The 14,476-nt window shown below is 34.5% G+C and overlaps 1 protein-coding gene and 1 long non-coding RNA gene across 2 annotated transcripts in view; one reads left to right on the forward strand and one right to left on the reverse strand.

Annotated features, from left to right (window-relative positions):
- LOC115212653 overlaps window positions 1-14,476 on the reverse strand; it is a 219,029-nt gene that overhangs the window by 177,031 nt on the left and 27,522 nt on the right. The window lies entirely within an intron of this gene.
- LOC118762581 lies at window positions 1,121-5,868 on the forward strand. Its single transcript, XR_004998338.1, has 3 exons — window positions 1,121-1,131; window positions 3,936-3,941; window positions 5,712-5,868. It is a non-coding gene; the product is annotated as an uncharacterized LOC118762581 (long non-coding RNA).

The following is a 14,476-nucleotide window of genomic DNA, read 5'->3' on the forward strand; positions in this document are numbered from 1 at the left end:
TAAAGGTAAATTTGCTTCAAATGTGACAGCTACAAGTCTTCTACACTTAAGGATTGGTTGTGTGTAATCCAACACAATGTTTAGGATGAATAACACTATTGATATACTTGCTATTTTTGTATGTTTTTGTTTTATATTTTTTATCTGGACTGAATGAGAGAGATAGTGTTCTTTTGACGTTGCTGTAGTAGTGTTCCAGACTGCTGTACATGTGCATTCAGATTATTCTGTCAAATAAAAGCTTATTTATATACCATAAATCCTCAAGTATAGTCCGCCCTTGAGTATAATACGCAGGGGACTTTTAGGGGGTTGTACCTCTGAAAAGCCTAAGCCTTGTGTATAATACGCACCCCTTCTCTAACTTGAATCATGCGTAATTAAGCCAGCAGCACCTAGTCGAACAAACACCTCCGCGCATGCATAATACAATAATGATATTCTTAATTGTTATATGGGAATGTAAATATGTTTGCAAATTATTTTTGTCACATATATTCTATGTTCTGAATACTTTTATTTTAATAAATGTTGCTTACTGCATGTTATAGATGATTTTTCATTGCTTTCAGGCTTAGCTTAAGGTATTTTCGTGCCTGACATCACAAAATGTGTCTGAATAAACATTGCTGGACAGTAAATAGAGACTTGAACATTGCTTAGAAAATATTTTTTATTTTTAACCTCGTATATAGTACGCACTAGGGATTTTGACCTTTAAATTTTGGGGGAAAAGTGCAGATTATACTCAAAGATTTACGGTACATTGTTTTGAAATAATCATGCATTATCTCAAAGCTTTGAGATTTTGATGATGTAATTGTTTATTTTTAGAATAACATTATAGGGTAGGTGTGAGAATCCAGATCTGACCAGTTTAAATATAAAACAAGAATATTTTGGCTGGATATGGCCAAAAGGTTGTAACTTGCTGCAAAAACAGACTAAGATGTTTACAGGTGCACATTGTCTGTGCGAATGGTGTATAGGCTGCATGATTTGGTGAAAAGTAAACAGTTTAGTCATTTCTTATAATATGGTGTGAAGCTTTTGAAGAAGGGGGGAACTGACATCATACTCCATGACGAATCAGTTTTATTGCTTATACATCATTTATAATTGTTTCTTCCTGTTAGTAAAATACGTTACTTGTATGTACTATAAGTACGTTTATGTGAATTTATTTCTTCCGTAATAACATTTTACATCTGCTGTGAATACTGCAAAAGTGCTGTATGTAAATCCTTGTGATTTTGTCAATTGGATATGTTGCATGTGTTTGTCGTTTGCAATTGATGTTTTTCCTTTTTTTTTTTTGTATTATCAGAAAGGAAACGGACAGAGGTTTCAGTGAGTACTACTTTTAACTCTGATTTCAAAGCTGGATTTCTGAGTGACTGATGTAAGAGAGGAGTTGTCATGCAGTTGTGTTTGAAGAGCCAAAGGATACAATTGCAATGCTCTTTGTATATGAAACAGTATAAATGTCCTGAGAAAATTTGGGAAGGTCAAAAAAGTACGATTGAAAATGAATGGCTAATATGAAACTGGTGATACTCTACAGAGGAAATGACATGTTACTGATTTGTTATGACTGCATACTACATAGGTGATGTGATTTAATACGTAGTTTGCTAGTAAGCTTGTGTAGTTTTTTGAAGAAGGTATTGAGTACTTTGTGCATTGGTGAGAAGTGAGAGATGGAGAGTCAAAATTTTTATTGACGTAACTAAAATGGTTCTTGTGAACCTTCCTAGCTACATCAAGAATGGTTCACAAGTAGCTAGTAGCTAGAATCGTTCTTGTGAAGTTTTTGTTCTTTTATTCTTTTACTTGTTTCAGTCATCTGACTGCGGCCATGCTGGAGCACGGCCTTGGAGGGTTTTAGTCAAACAAATCAACCTCAGGACTTATTTCTTGAGCCTAGTACATATTCTATTGGTCTCTTTTGGTGAATTGCTAAGTTACAAGGATGTAAACACACCAACACCAGTTGTTAAGTGGTGATGGTGAGAGACAAACACTGACACAGACACACATAGATACACACACACACATATATATATATATATATATACATATATATATATATATATATATATATATATATGATAGGCATCTTTCAGTTTCCGTCTACCAAATCCACTTACAAGGCTTTGGTCAGCCTGAGGCTATAGTAGAAGATACTTGCCCAAGGTGCCACACAGAGGGACTGAATATGAACCATGTGGTTAGGAAGCAAGCTTCTTACCACACAGCCATGTGTTATCTTGAATTCTGTAAATCTATGTCATGCAAAGAGAAGCAGGTCACATGAAACATGGCTCATCATCAGGTGGGCCACACTAAAAAAAAAAAAAAAAAATCATGGTACTAATTTTTTTTTTGTGTGTCATTCAGAAAGTTCTATGAACCACATGCAGCCTGCAGGTTACAGTTTGCTCAATCTGCTAGAAACAGCAGCTAAATATCAATTAAATTTTACCTGAATTAAAATGGATGAATATACTGGATAACCAGTTCTGGGTATTAATAAATCAGAAAAGAAGATGAAATGGTCACAGCAAGAATGCCAGTCAAGATTCATCACACAGTCATAACAGTTGTATTGTAGTGCAGATGTGTATGTATAGTTGTGATGAGGTGATGTGCTCCTTAGTATGAAGTAGATAGGTGAGCAGATCAACCTTAATGAAGCAGATTTATGATCTGAAGCACTCCACCAGCCATTACCATTCCATCTTTATAGAAGTGAATAGGACTACTTTATCCAATGGGTTCTTTCGTTTTTTAAGATGACTGGTTTGGCTGCCATGGAGGAGATATATAGAGGCTTTCTCGTTATTTCATGCAGTGTAGTATGCTGTAGTGGTGATATATATTAATGGTTTAAATGGTGTTCCAGCCATAATGATATTGTCCTTTATTTAAATATAGTGTATCTAGGAGAACATAACCCAATGTTTCCTTTCTTCTCAAAGACAGCAGCATGTAATTGGGGGAAAGATTTGGCTGCTATTTCAAGCAAGTTGAGCAACTTTACAGAAATACTCCCCTTGGCTCATGTGATTCTTGTGTTCCAGACCAACCCTAATAAAGCAAACCTGTGATCAAAAGTCCCTATTTCTCTATGATTAATGGCATTCCAGCTATGATAACAGTTTCTTGGGGCGTGAAGGCACATAGTCCTTGTTCAGGACTTCCAGGGTTTTGAGGAGTGTGGAACTACCTCTTAAACACTATTGACCACAAGTCTTCTCAGACCTGGAGTAGTAGCACTTGTTAGGGTCCCAGCTATAGGTTAATTAGCAAGTCAGTCAGGCAGATGAAACTCATTAACCTGGTGGTAGGAGGGAACCCACCTACAGGAAGAAAAGCCCTGATTCCAAACCACTACTGCCTTGCAGCTATACCCATCCATAGGATAGGCTTTGTGTGTACACCCCAAAGAAAAATTGGGAATTGGAGCCCCTGAGGCAGTTCAACGTTGTTTACAACCTAACTCTAGCAACTCTTGTGATGTTGGTGCCAAATTGTGATAGCTATGCTGTTCCTTTGGATCCGTCCATGATGCAAAAAGGAGGGCACATGCTGCAAGGGCAACAAGCTGTCCTCCATGTCATACTGCCCAGACTTGGATCCTATTGAACACACTATACTAGAGAGGGAGAACTGACAGCACCAGGTCAGCCCATAAGTATAACTTGTGCTGCAGAGACTGCCATTTATGCCTTGGACTGTTCAGTCACAGACAATGCTGCTCCAGTGGGGTGGACAACTAGAACCTTTATCTAAGGTCATTAATGACAGATGGAAGCCTAAGGTGCGATGGGATATACAATGGTTTCATTGGCATTCTAGCCATGGTCAGATTGCCATTTATTCAGCATATCTAGAACAACAAAACCTAATGTGTCCTTTCATTTAAAAACAAGTAAATTGTAATTTGAAGTTGGCTACTATTTCCAGGTAACTGTGTGACACCATAGAGGTATCATTATTATTGTTATAGTTGGTTGGTAGTGTAGTGAGTTGTCTGGAGTGTTCCGTTGTGAGTTTTGTTTAGAATGTTGAAGGAAAGTCAGAAGCCGAATGTATGAATGAACAACAAACTTTATTTCAAGAGAGGTAACACTCTCGTTCAAGCGGCAGTAAGTGATATTACAATTTTTAAGTAAATCTATATATATATAAAGCTGAAGTTGTCTGTCTGTGGCAGGTTTGGTAGCCTTCAACTAAATTGAGAGTGACCATGTTAAGACCAAAAATAATTTACATCAAAAACGTGCTTTTTTTCTATTAAAATCCCTATTTTTTATGATTTTTTGACTGCTGTGTCACCATTTTTCAGTGTATTTCAACCAGAAAAATGTTCACTTAAAGAGAATAACAAGCTACATACTGCAAAAGTTTTACTTTTCAAAAATTCCAATTCTAAAGGGTCGAAACAAACCCAAGCAACGCTGGGCAATACTGCTAGTGTTGAATAAAATGTGTGGGAACAGAATGTACATTTGCAAGTGTTGGATGATAAGAATTTCAACAGATTTACTAAAGGATGGCCCTTCGCAGCTTAAATGATTCCAGACGTTGCATGGCATAATTGATTTTAGAGTCATGCTCATGTATTACACCAGCTGAGCTGAGCTGCAACTAACTAGCTCTTTCAAAAAGCACACAATAATGGTTCAAAGTGGACATAGCATGGTGTGTTACTCTGCCACGACAAAATAAATCCCTCCTGGCAGCCTACAGTAGTATTTGAGATTGTAGCCTTGGTTATAGTAGCGGAAATATGTAATAGAAATGGTGCCAAATAGTGCGTGTTTGTGGGACAAAACTGAATGAATAGGAAGAAAATAATACAGCACTGGAGAAGTGCAAGTTATGGAGGGGAAGTAAGGGAAAGAGACAGAAAGATAAAAATTAGTTAATGAATTAGCCATACTACAAAAGGAGAACAAACAATGACACATTCAGGGTGAGGGATAAATATAAACAATGACACACTAACCACTGTGAAAAGAAAACAAGCTAAGGGAAATAAAAAACAAAACAAAAAAAACAAGAAAAAAAACTTGTAAAATAATAAAAACTACAAAACATAGGAAAATATTTGGATAGCAATAACAAATAATGTGTAAATATCTGCCAACCAAAACCTTTTGAGAGGATTTTGGTAAACAGAAACAGAAAGAAGCCCATCATAATATATATTTTGTCATATACTAAGAGACGGTATATAATACCAGAATTTTGAACTTGAGTCAAATATAACAAACTATCCAGAATCCTTGTTAGAATACCTGCATAAGTGGAATCTGGACTGTCTGGTTTGTAATGGAATCAAGTCATGTAAGTTGTAACAATGAAGTCAGACCAAATAGTGACATTTTGAAATAATTTAATACAGATGTCTCTGGTTTGTGAAATATATACTAGGAAAAGGATCCACTGCACAAAATGTTACTCAGTTAAAACATTTCAAATTATTTATTTACATTCTCCATAATGAATTAATCATGTTCACAATATTACACTATTTGAATTTTAATTTGTAACTTTTAATAATATTAATGCCTTTAACTTAGGGATTACATATAGGTTTTGTTTCTTTATATATATATTTTTATTCCTTATTGTTTTCTTATTTTATTATCTTATTATTTTTTTTATTCCTTATCATATCATGAGGTAAGTTAAACCTTTAGGTTTTAGGTTTTTTTAAGGAATTTGACCGGAGGAGTGACTGATTTTGGGAGTAAAATCATTTTCCGTTCTAATGAACTTGGATATGGTTTCTTATATGATTTTATATAGTTCTAATTCAGCCATGAAATGCGCGTAGTCAATGTACAAGTACTTACTTTTATACATTATATTATTGTAAAATTTTTATTGTCCAATTTATACTTTATTTGATTTTAGATTAATATTTTTATGATGAATGTTTTCTTTGTATGATATTCAATTTTGTATGTTATATGTCTCACAGCATGGTTTTTGACGGGTTCTTCATTGACTGATTTGTGAAATGGTGGTTCATCTCTAAATTAGTTTTATATATATATATATATATATACACATATAGATATGCATATATATACATATACAAATACATAGATATACATATATATAAATATACAAACACATAAATATATATATATATATATATATATATATATATATATATATATATATACATACACACACATATAGACATACAGATATATATATATATACATACACACATTCACATATATACATACACACATATATATACATATACACATATATACATATACATATATACATACACACATATATATATACATATACACATATATACAATCACATACATACATACATACAATCACATACATACATACATACATACATACATACATACATATATATATATATACATATACACATATATATATACATACATATATATACATACATACATATATACATACATACATATATATATACATATATATATATAAATATATGTTTGTGTGTCTGTGTTTGTCCCTCCACCATTGTTTGACAACTGTATCTTAGTGTTTCAGGAAAAGAGTCCAATAGCATATGTACTTGGCTGACAAAGTATAAGTTCTGGGGTCGATGAATTTGACTAAAGGCAGTGCTCCAGCAAAGCCGCAGACAAATGAACAAGTAAAAGAATAAAACAATATATATATATATATATATATATATAATATATATATATATATATGTATGGTAGTGACATGTCAAAGGTATATCCATGACTTGTGAAAGGCACCTGTGCTAGTGACACGTAGGTGGCACCCATGCTAAAGAACATAAAACACACCCAGTACAATCTGTAAAGTAGTCGGCATCCGAAAGAGCATCCAGCCATAGAAATCGGACTGGAGCTTAGTGCATCTCTCTAGTTTACCAGCTCCTCTTAAACGTTTTAACCCATGGAAAAGAGATGCTAAATGTTGATGATGGTCATGATGATGATGATGACACACACATGCAAGTGTTTATTTTACACAAATAGGTACATACACTCAGAAAACATCCAATGGAAGTTTTAATTCCCAACAGTTTTAATGATTGTATTAGGAGTGGAGTATTTTTTGACAAAATGTACATGTGTTCTAGGGTGCGTCATTTATTCATTCAGTGAGCTAATTGAAATTTATACACTACGTCAAAACAGTCTGATATACAGTATAGATGGGTGTGATTAAGTGTATTGTTGGTTGTTTATATGCATGCTTACAATCATCATTCTTATCATTAGCATTATCAATAACAACAATTAACATCATCATTTCATCATTTCTATCCAAACAATATGTAAGTCATTCAATTTCAGGAAGTGTAAAGAGGAGACATAGCATTCCATATTTTGGAAGGAAAACATAATTTGAGTACACTGAAGTAGTTCTACTCAAGGATACAAATATGATACATATACAAACACATATGCATGCATATATATGTATGTACATACATACACACACACACACACACATTCATATGACATTGGAGCTTGGCATGGCAATGGAGCTCGCCAGATGTTGTCAAACCATGCAACCCATGCCAGCATGGAACAAGGATGTTAAATGATGACGGTGACTTTGCTTATAAATACATACAGATATATGATATATATTGTATATGTGTGTATACAATATATACATAGGTGCAGACGTAGCTGTGTGGTTAAAAGCTTGTTTTCCAACCACATGATTTTGAGTTCAGTTCCACTGTGTGGCACCATAGGCAAGTGTCTTCTTCTATAGCCTTGAGCTGACCAAAGCCTTGTGAGTGGGTTTTGTAGACAGAAACTGAAAGACTGAAAGAAGTGCAATGTATACATATATGTATGTGTGTGTGTGTGTGTGGTGTGTGTGTGTGTGGTTGTCCCCCACCACTGCTTGACAACCAGTGTTGGTATGTTTATGTTTCTGTAACTTAGCAGTTTGGCAAAAAGAGACTGATAGCATATGTAGCAGGCTTAACAGAAAATAAGTGCTACAACGGATTCATTTAACTAAAAAATTTTCAAGATAGTGCCCCAGCAAGGTCACAGTCTAATGACTGAAACAAGTAAAAGATAAAAGATATGTTATATATATATATATATATATATATATATATATATATATATATATATATAATATATATATATATATAATCATTTACTGTAAAAACCCATGTAATTTGCATACCTGTCTAATTTACACAGGTGATTTTCATGATAAAAATGGTTTAAAAAGCTGTAAAATTTGCACCCAAAAGTTTTCAGAATTGTTGATATGGCCAGGAAAAAAAGGTTTTCAATTTAGTTATATTTAGAATAATTTCACTTACTTATGATTAGATTTTAGCAAATTTTCAGTAAATAAAAAAATTTGTTTAACAGGTATCAAGCTATTAAATTACAAAGTGTTTGTGGTGTTTATAAAAAACTTTAATTTACATTTCTTGCCCACAAGAGATTATGTCCAATCTTTAGCATATTTCTGTATGTCCTCTCAAATCAAGATCACAGGAAAAGTTGATAATTGTTATCAACAAAAACAAAGCTGATAAATATGCACAAGTGTTGCAAAATAAGTTTAATTACCAATAAACATCAGCTTGAATGACACTTTACTCAACCGATAGAGGAAGGTGACCAATCAAACTGATTATGTAAACAGAATCTGAAAGTGTCTTCTTGTCTCAGCTCTGATTTTCTGCCTATTCTTGTCGGAACCTTTGATATGGAGTTTCGAAATTTTAATCCCTTTCACACCTATAAAATGTCAAGCAAACTTTAAAATTTGTCATTACTATTTTAGCCGGGAGACCAAACTGATAGCTTGGTAACCCGCTAAAATAAGCATTAAAAATTGAAAGGAGAAAATAAACAGTTTTGCAAGTTTAACTCAGTGTTTATTGAATAAGAGAGGTGCGAAATTTAAGAAGTGACTTGTTAGAATATATTCGTTTGTGAGGAGACATAGACGAAAATAGCAAAATTCTACTATACCAAAAGAACTGGTAATACATACATTACAAGTCTTCTATGAAGAGAACATAAGATTGCTGCATAATTTAACATGTATGTGAAACAACATTAAACATCGTATAAGGTAAATGAAGGTTTCTATAGGAACACTAAGTCATATTCCCTTAGTGAGTTTACACGCATAAGGATGAATTATGATGTCATCGGCAATGTTAAATTAAATTGTCCTAATGCGGGGAAAGCGAATAATAGCTTTCTGGAAGCAAACGCAAGTTAAACTTCTTAAGCAGATTAAAACTGATCTATTAAAGGAAATTGCTGGGTTCCATTGCGATAGGGAGAAAATCCAAGCAATGTAAAATACGGCCACAACCATGATTACCAGTATGAACGTCAAACTTCAAAAAGTAGTTAACCATTAAATAGTTTTAGTAAATTTAAACAGACAAAGTAAGCATTATACTGTCCAGCATAGATAAAAATCAACTTCATTATTTTTCTATAAAAACTTATTCTGACATCACATGAGTTAACTTCCTGTACGAATGTTTACATTTGTACGTCATTTTTCAACAAAAAATATTCTGGAAACAATCTACTCATGTAATTTATGCACTTCAACGTACTTGTTGTAGCACTCCAGCTACTTGGTGAGATTAGAGTTTTGGACTTCATTGAAATTAATTCTTTCCTGACAAAGTCTCAAAATATCTGGAATGTACCTTGAGTGTGCCTGTGTGTGTGTATAAAACAAATGAGACAGAAAATGGAATTCACTAGATTATTTATTAGTTACACACACATATCACAGACTTATTTCTGTTTCCATCTGCTAAATCCACTCAAAAGCTTTGGTTACTCTGGGAAGGTGCCATGCCGTGGAACTGAACATGGAACCATATGGTTGGTAAACACATTTCTTACTGCACAGCAAATGCTTGCACCTATATATATATATAATATATATATATATATATTATATATATATATATATACATATATACATATATATATATACATATACATACATATATATATATAATATATATATATACATATATACATATATATACATATACATACATATATATACATATATATATATACATATATATACATATATATATATACATATATATACATATATATATATACATATATATATATACATATATACATATATATATATACATATATACATATATATATATACATATATACATATATATATAAATCCTTAAATCCTTAAAAATGTTTTAGCCCGAAGGCCGCGGCCATGCTGGGGCACCACCGCTGAATGAGCTACACTAGTTTGTGAATCCACCTCTGATACGTGGCACTTGATCAACAAGGGAGTTCGATGCTGCTGCCCGCATCCGTGTCTCCTGTCGTGAGGTAGGTTCATCTGGGACTCCCAACAAGAAGAGATCCAGTTTAGTTTTAAAGAAACCCACATCCACACCATATATATACATATATATACACATATATATACATATATACATATATATATACACATATACATATATATATACACACATATACATATATACACACATATACATATATATATATACACATACATATATACATATATAAATACATATATACATATATAAATACATATAAATACATATATACATATACATATATACATATATAAATACATATATACATATACATATATACATATATAAATACATATATACATATACATATATACATATATAAATACATATATACATATACATATATATATATATAAGAATGAATGTTTTTATATATAATGAACGTGAAATACAGGAAGGGACGAACAAGGAACACAGACAAATCATTCGAAGCCTTCAATCTTCAGTCAGACACCGAATCATCATAGCAAATTTCGGCTGTTCAATTCTGATATTTGCTCCAACTCGGCCAGCCCCAAGAAAAAAAACTAAGCTGTAAGCATTAGATTTCTTGGTAGAAGACAGGAATGTGAACGCACAAGACGGATGTGAATACAAGAGACGAAAACGAAATTGAAAACAGTAATGAATAAACAAAATATATATAACGGTGGTTGTCATACGACTTTAGACCAAATGAGACAAAAACAACAACAACAACATAGCTGGCGTAGAAATAATTACCGTTTCGGTAGCGGGGACACATGTTGGTCGAGATACGAAGGCCAACAGAATGGTTTAAGAAGCAGCAGGTCGCAGAGAGAGAGAAAGAGAGACAGAGAGAGAGGGAATCAAAGAGGGTGGAAGGCAGGGGACAGAATCAGTGACCAAGAGAAAAGGAGAAAGAAGGGATTAAGGAGGATGGGAGGAAGAGGGGAGGAGGATGGGAGGAAGAGAGGGGAGGAATCGGAGGGCGCCAAAAAGTTTGGTGAAGAAGCAATGGCGGGTAGGAAAGACAGTGTGTATAGAAGTCATGCAGGGTTTAAAATTGGAGAAACAAACGGGGGGGGGGGTGCACGTAACGCCGCAATAATATATATATATATACACACATATACACATATACATATATATACTTAGGGAGGTGAGCTGGCAAATTCGTTAGCACGCTGGGTGAAATGCTTAGCAGTATTTTGTCTGCCGTTAGGTTCTGAGCTCAAATTCCGCTGAGGTTGACTTTGCCTTTCATCCTTTCTATCTTTGTTTGTCCCCTCTATGGGCAATAAAAAAAATTATATATATACACACACACACACACATATATATATAGGGTACGATGAATAAAGTGTCTAAAATGAAAATAACACACACATCTCACTTTAACAGATATATTTACCAAAACTGCATAAAATTATCTTCGAATACTAGAGTAAATTTATTCAATATAATTGCCATTGGTATCAACCATGGCCTTCAGACAACTTTGGAATCTCCTGCAACTCTTCTGGATAGTCTCCTTGTTTAAGTTGGTGAATGCTGCCATAATCTTTGCTTTCAGTTCATCTTTGATGTTACAAAGAGTTTTGTTGGTCTCTTGCTCAACTGCATCCCACACATAATAATCAAGGGGAGTTGCAGTCTGGGGTGTTAGGTGGCCAGATGTTAGAGGTGATGTGGTCGCAAAAATTGTCTGACAGCCATGACTGAGTTCTCCTGCTTGTGTGGCATGGAAGAGCATCCCGTTGCCAGACAGAGGGTCTTCCAGCAGCCACTCTCGTGACTCAGAGCAATACTACCTGATATAGGCCTCCGTGTTGCGTCTGAAGCTGTGTGGGAAGATGAATGGAGGCATAATGTTGCCATCACTAATGATCACTCCAAACACCATGATGTTGACTGGTTGTTTGGTTTTTATCACTCTTGGTACATGTTCATATTGGTACATGTTTGTATAGGGAGCTTTTGGCACTTTGTATTGGAGCTTCCAGCGTGAATGCCAAGCAGTATAGCATGTTTCTGGCAGAGTGAATCGCTTCATGGTGCTGTTTTTCTCACAGAAGGTGCCCAACTCACCCTACTATACTGTGTAGTCAACAAAACCCAAAACAAATAATGCACATGCATGACATTAAAATATACAATGGCGACAATTCACCCATCACACCCTGTATATATACATATTCAAATGTATATATATATATATATATATATATATATATATATATATATAACATAAGGGACTAAAGCCATCTGAATATGGCTAGGGACAGGGCAGGGTGGTGGGGGTGTTACTGTTGCATTTAGCCCCAGGCGAACATCAACGTCGCCAGATAGGCTTGACACCATCACGGCGTCCTCTATCCTGCAAAGGGAGATAATTCCCCGATGAAGCGGAAACCACACACGGACCTAGGTTTCAAGGTGTATTGCCTATTATCAACGTGTGGTAGGCACCCGCTTCCCCAACGAACAACTCACTCTGCAGGATATTTCTCATTTAGAGAATTATTATTGCTGTCGAACAGATTTTCGAAATCAGCAAATGTATTTTGCTTGAAAATCTATATATAAATATCCTGCAGAGTGAGTTGTTCGTCGGGGAAGCGGGTGCCTACCACACGTTGATAATAGGCAATACACCTTGAAACCTAGGTCCGTGTGTGGTTTCCGCTTCATCGGGGAATTATCTCCCTTTGCAGGATAGAGGACGCTGTGATGGTGTCAAGCCTATCTGGCGACGTTGATGTTCGCCTGGGGCTAAATGCAACAGTAACACCCCCACCACCCTGCCCTGTCCCTAGCCATATTCAGATGGCTTTAGTCCCTTATGTTATGGAGCAGTTACTGTCTATATCTCATTTAGAGAATTATTATTATATATATATATATATTATATATATATATATATATATTATATATATATACACACACCTTTATCTATCTCTATATGTATATTGCAAGGAATTTTTTCAATGCTCTAATGATTCCACCAATCCGTCATCCTTTATTATACACCTCTAATAATAAACATCCTTTTCCCCTATATTGTAATACTGAACAAAGAGTCACATATGTAAAAAATTTTTCGAAGATTCATTATTCATAATTACAGGTGCATGTTATATATGAGTGCATATTACAGACAAATAAATATGGCAATTAAAATTTGGGTGGTTTACTACATTAAGTTATCTTATCAGCAACTTAACTGTTTGTTATTCAAGCAGAAAATAATCTTAGGTAATTTTTTCAGTTATTCTAATGAAACACTAATTAAATATTGGTTTCTTATCTAAGCACAAGGTCTGTGATTTTGAGTGGAAGTGGGTTATTTGATTACATTGACTCCAGACTTTGACTGGTACTTTATTTTATCGACTCTGAAAGGATGGAAGGCAAATCTGACCTTGACTGGATTTGACCTCAATGCTTAAAGAACTGCAACAAATATTGGTTTCAAATTTTGTAACAAGGCCAGCAATTTAGGAGGAAGGGTAAGTTGATTATATCAACACCAGTGCTCAACTGGTACTCATTTTATCAACCTCGAAAGGACGAAAGGCAAAGTCGACAGTAGTAGGATTTGAACTCAGAATGTAAAGATGGACGAAATGCCACTAAGCATTTTGCCCAGCATACTAACAATTCTGCCAGCTCACCACCTTAGAACCACCACAAATATTGGAAAGCATTTTCTACAAATGCTCTAACATTTCTGCCAGCTCAATGCTCATACTTCTTATAACAATGAAGAACTGCTACACACACACTGCTACAAGGAGTTATGTATCATGGCCATGAACAAAGCACGATTCTATTAATGGGACTTCTCCAAATATTTGATTGACCAAGATTAGTACAACTTTATTCAGTGGAACACCTGAATCATTATCATCAGTCTTACTGTTGTTATCAAGCTCTGGTTCTGATTCAGCTCGTACATGATGGTTAGTGTGCAACAGCCAAATTCACATCCAGTTTTCAGTATACACACAAACTTACTCAACATTCACCACCATGCAAATATCTTCCCCAGCTACAAGAACTCCTTACTAAAAGAGAAGCCTTGTGCTTTGGCAATAGATGT

This window comes from Octopus sinensis, linkage group LG1 (assembly GCF_006345805.1).
Source record: "Octopus sinensis linkage group LG1, ASM634580v1, whole genome shotgun sequence".
Classification (NCBI taxonomy): Eukaryota; Metazoa; Mollusca; class Cephalopoda; order Octopoda; family Octopodidae; genus Octopus; species Octopus sinensis.